Here is a 6,000-nt window from a genome sequence, read left to right as displayed (position 1 = left end):
ATGACAAAGGTGATCCTTAAAATGGCTGTTGTTCACTTTCGTGATTTATAATGACAAACTTGATTAAAAACTTGCAAGTAAGCCAGGTATTTACCAGATCTACTTTTAGTTATTAACCTTCTGTAGATTGTTTTTAATTTTTACAGTCTGCTAAATAAAGCATGGAGTATACACAATTGTATATGTAAATGGTGCATTCTGCTAGTTCCAGAAGCACATGATCAATAATAAATAGGTAAACCTAATTAATTAGCTATTAGCAAATTCAGAAGCGCAACACAAAATAATTCTTCCTTATATAGGTGAACTTCCTCTCTCTCCAAATTCTTGTCGTTTGATCTTTTGGCCCTGAAAGATTTGTTTGTTACAGTATTCCCAACATTTATGACAACTAGATCTCATTTGCTTTCAAAGTATATTATTTGAAATGGAGTATGGGTGCAAGAAGATGCCTGCTCCCTATGCCTGACCTAAGCAGTTCAACAGTGTTGTGCGGAGTCATAGAAAGCATCTTTTTTTTTTGCCACCTGAGAAGAAAATGGATTTTCTGTGCAAATGCTACTTTGTGTTGGAGTAAATGTGGCTTCTGTTGCTTCTCTAAATGTATCCCACAGTCCTGGCCTTTCTCTGACTCCTTACATAACGATGTCTACAGAACCTGAATTCTATATGGGATCTGTAGATCTTAGCACAAAGCAAGGTAGCAAATATCTCTGTTCTTGCAGCTGAAGAGAGGTAAATTTTTCCTGATTGGACAAACTTTCATGAATGTAGTAATAATGAAAAGAAAATAAGGTCTAAAGAGTTCTTCTGCAATTAGAAGAGGAAAAAATGCATAAGGAGGGAGAATAAAGTCCACATTCTAGAAACAAGCAAACATTATATTCTGATTTCTGTCTTTCGGATTATTGAATCATGTTTGGTTTTTTGTGGTTTTACTGGAATACAAAAGAAAGTGTGTGCCTTCTTTTCCTTCAATTAACCAATTAATAAGCCCACTATTTTCACATTTCTTTATTCCTTTTGGTTTATGACAAGAGGAATCTAACTGGGAAAAGAGAGGAAAAAGACAATACCATCAAATAAAATGTTCTAACAAAACTTCAAGTTCTGTTTTACTGTGTCGCTTTGCTGCTGACAGTAAGAAATACACTGTCTGAGCGCACATTCAAGTACTGTTGTCATCATTGCAACAGAGGAATCAGTTCTTCTTATGCCAGCCGTATTGCTAAAATTGCAGCAATATCAGCTTTAAAGCTTTCAAGCTTTATTTTTAAATTTTCCAGATAAATTTTGAAAGTTGATGTGTGGTTCTTTCAGATGTAGAGGTTATAAAGAAATTCATGAAGTTGTCAGAGAAGTTAATGGTGGATTTCTTCCTTACTTAATTTAGGCCTCAATTCTGTCATATATTCAGAAAGTCACCAAGGATGGACCTTTGGGAAAGTGTGATGCTGTTATTTATTAGATGCCCAGAAAAAATAATCATAGGCCCCAGTCCTATAATTTACTGTGTATAGACTGAAGGTTACACCCATGCAGAGCCTCAGTGAAGTTAACAGTGTTTCATGCTGGCACAACAATCTGCCCATCTGCTATAATTGCAGGATCAAGACAATGATTTGTAAATTACAACATTGATGGGCCAAACTGAGATGCTAATTCTTCGTCTAAAACTCTGGGGGAACTCAGTCCTGTCTTTAGCCAGAGAGCTATTCCAGAGATGTTTGTCTGGTGTATAAACAGTAGTGATGTTTTAGAGGTAAATGGCCATATTCTTGGAAGCATTCTCACTGCATTATGTGGCCACTCTGAGATATCCTAATATTTCAAACTTACTGCAGTTATTTAACCTAATCCATGTATGTAGGATGTAATTGCTCTCTCTCTTGTAGGAGGTAACACAGGAAAGGAATGACATAATTCTGCATGTCTCTGTTCTGTACTGACAGCCTGTCATTTCCCGTACTCTGCAAGAGAGTAGGAATAGACAATGTATGTAGGCTGAACATAGTTGCTTGGTAACCTTTTTCTTTTTTTTTTTTTTACTTTCTTAAATGTAATTGCCTCTCTTCAGAAAAAACATCCATTAGTTTAATTTTTTTTGATGTTGAAGCAATAAATTATCCTTTAACTCCTTTGAGTATCTCGATAAATAGGGGGGAGGTTGTCTGAAATTTCAAACTGTTGATTTTCTTGGACTTTTAAAGGCAAGTCATCTAGTAAATGTTAGTATGGACATTATCATAATCAGATTTATTTTTTTTACTCAAGGAGAGATTATATATAGCATACATTAAACTTCAAAATTGTATACTCTGGACCATTTTTGTGATACAGGAGTGAAATGTTTGCAAATTTGATACAGGTGTGAAACATTTGCAAATTTGACACCCTTCTATTTAAAAATCAAGTTTGTTCACCAGTTAACTACATTAATATTATTATGACTGCAAAACCACAGACATATTTACACAATACTGTAAATGTTAGGAAAGACACCAGGTATTTACTTGGAAGTAAACTCTGAACACTGTTAAAAAAACTGCTTAAGTTGATGTAGAATATGTTAAAAGACCTAAGATGAAACCCTTCCAAAGTATAAATTAATTTGGTGATGAGATTAATTTGCTGCTGTACACAAAACACATGGGAATAAACTCTGGGATGTGAAGCACAATAGTTTTAATGGGGTACGACAAACAGTCTTCAGTAAAACTCAACCAGTCTGAGTCAGCTAAGGGCTACACTCTGAATATTTCGAGAATATTCTGGATGACATGGAAATCAGTGGATTTTTTTTTTTTAATTGTATCAGTGCAAACAAACTTCCTATGTAGAAGTAAGAAGCAGCTAGAAATAAAATGCTAATAAATAATATCTTACTTATCTACAAAGACCTAGAGAAATTCACAGTGCTTAAATCTCTCCCGGTTGTTCATTTGGGGTGTTCATATGTTTAATAAAACGAACCTTTTTCTTTCTGCTAAATAGCTTCATCATAGCATGGACCATGGAATTTATAGCATCTCATTCATCACCAGAAAAGTATTGTGAATAAAAGTAAGTTGTTTCTGAGACTGATAAACTATTTTGCTGCTCTTTGCCTCTGGCTGACTATAGTTTGAATACTTTTCCTTCAACATTTATGTTTTTGTGAGCCTATTACCTTACTATTTCCTGATGTTAAGTGTTTCTACCCACTAATCAGCTGGTGAAATCTTAAAAGATGAAAGGAAGTTGAAATTTTATGTCATCCCACAAAATGTGACATTTGCAGACAATTTTTATCTACTTCTATACCATTGTGCTCAGGAGTAACCATGAAGGATTGCAAAAATGGGCATTTTGAAAAAAGGCGGCAGTTGGTGCTGACGGTAGTACTGGTTATGACAGATCAATGGGTGTCCAGGTTTCAAAGGATTTCTACAGACTGTCACAGAAGGTCATTATTTTTTAAATTGCTCTTTTCCTATAGAGATAAATCAAAGACAGTATAGGGACTGATTAGGAGGTAAAGTGTTATCTTGAAATGAATACACATGCTTATGCAACATGCAGAATAAAATTTGGAGGTCTTTCTGAAATAGATAATACCAGAAAACACACCACTGAATTGTGGGGTTTTGTGAAAGTGTTCCTAAGTCATTCAGAACTGTATATTGCAAAAGCGCATCTTTATCTAACTAACTAACCCTGACATTGTGTGGCAGTAAATAGTATTTCAAACCAGGTAGACTGAAGATTCAAAACTTCTGAATTGAACCATTATATATTAGTGCTTCTCACAAAGTGCATACAAGTTCTGCAGAACGTGCCTCAAAACATTTTGTTTGATCTCTACAGTATTTTCCGGCTCTTCTTACAAGAGAGTGTTGGTTATGAAAATGGACCACAACATTGTGTTAAATATGACAGATATTATCAATAATATGCCTGCTAAAGTGTTATCAGCATATGAGATATTATTATAGGAATTTGGTATCTAACTGAGTGCTTAAAACATGATTGTACAAAAATGTCTGATCTTCCCTTTTCAATTACATATTCTAGTCTTCATGTTTGTCAAACAAATTTTAAACACACACCCCATCTGGAATATTGTGTCCAGTTCTGGGCCCCTCAGTTCCAGAAGGACAGGGAACTGCTGGAGAGAGTCCAGCATAGGGCAACCAAGATGATTAAGGGAGTGGAGCACCTCCCTTATGAAGAAAGGCTGAGGCAGCTGGGTCTCTTTAGTTCGAAGAAAAGGAGACTGAGGGGTGACCTTATTAATGTTTATAAATACGTAAAGGGTGAGTGCCACAAGGATGGAGCCAGGCTCTTCTTGGTGGCAAACAATGATAGGACAAAGGGCAATGGCATCAAGCTGGAACACAAGAGGTTCCACTTAAATATGAGAAAAAACTTCTTCTCAGTGAGGGTGACAGACACTGGAACAGGCTACCCAGGGAGGTTGTAGAGTCTCTTTCCCTGCAGACATTCAGAACCGGCCTGGACATGTTCCTGTGTAGCCTCATCTATGCGTTCCTGCTCCAGCAGGGGGATTGGACTAGGTGATCTTTTGAGGTCTCTTCCAATCCCAAACATACTGTGATACTGTGATACTGTGATATATATGTTAGACACCCTGTAAGAGGAACCCCAAATTTGCAGTTTTGCATAAGCATCATTTTTTGGTAAACAGAATCCATTATTATAAGATTATAATATTCTCTGTTATGTTTAATATCTTTGTCAATGATCTAGATGAGGGGATTGAGTGCAGCCCCAATAATGTTTCAGATGACACCAAGATGGCCAGGAGTGTTGGTCTGCTTGAGGGTAGGAAGGCCATACAGAGGAATCTGAACTGGCTGGATCACTTGGCTGAGACCAGTTGTATGAGGTTCAACAAAGCCAAGTGCTGGGTCCTCCATTTGGGTCACAACAACCCCAGGCAGCGCTACAGGCTCAGGGAAGAGTGGCTGGAAAGCTGCCTGGCAGAAAAGGACCTGGGGGTGTTGATTGACAGCTGGCTGAATATGAACCAGCAGTGGCTGAGGTTTATGAGGTTTTATTATAAAGCTGAGAAGACTGTGTTTGGTAAAAATCATGGCCATAGTACAGGACCACTTTAGTTAGTATCCATTTGAATGTCATACTAGAGTTTCTTTAGGAGGATGTATCTCAAAAGTGTGTCATCCATCTTTTATCTTCATGAAAAGTATCAATCATTTGAGAACTCTGCCTGTTTTCTCATCAGGTTCAGTTTGGTTAGTCACTCTCTGTCTTTTTAGGTACAAGGATAAATTTATATGCCTGTGCTTGAAAAGGGGAAAAATAGTCTCAGACTTACATTATACAACATTGCTGGAAGCCTGGACTATAAAATATTGCTGAGCTGATTGTGCCAACTAGAAAAGTTGAAAGAAATCACGTCTCTTAAACAATTCCTTTATGCTTGCAAAGATCCTTTATAGATACAGGTTATAATGTCTTTTTTCCAAACTATTTCTCACCCATTCAGGGTAAGATTTAAGTGACCTATAGAAAATCACAGCTAATTTACTGCAGCTCCTCCTCTAGAAGTGCCAGAAGTGTGTCATTGTATATAGCTGTATCAACAAAATATTTACATTGTAGAATTGCTGTTACAAACTACCTATTTTTTTAATGTATTTTCTGTATTAGATAATTGTGATATGAAAGTTTCCTAGAAGAAAAGCCTAATCACATCTTAAAACAAGATTTGCCCTCCTGGGCTATGTGTCAATTTATTGGAGGAGGAATGTAAGAGGGCAATATTCCTCTCATTAAAAAAGTTAAAATTTCCTGGTCATAGTAGCTGGTTGTGGTTACACATTTAAATACTCCTGCATTGAGGTCAAAATTATGTCTACTCTTATCACCCCAGAATTCTCAACAAAATATGAAAATAAAATGCAGTTGATTGAAGTCATTGAAATCAGTGTGTGCTCATTCCTTAGAGAAAGATGTCAAAGGCAGCTGATTCTGCAG

Source organism: Patagioenas fasciata, chromosome Z, assembly GCF_037038585.1.
Source record: "Patagioenas fasciata isolate bPatFas1 chromosome Z, bPatFas1.hap1, whole genome shotgun sequence".
In the NCBI taxonomy this organism is placed as follows: Eukaryota; Metazoa; Chordata; class Aves; order Columbiformes; family Columbidae; genus Patagioenas; species Patagioenas fasciata.
This window is presented reverse-complemented; position numbering follows the sequence as displayed.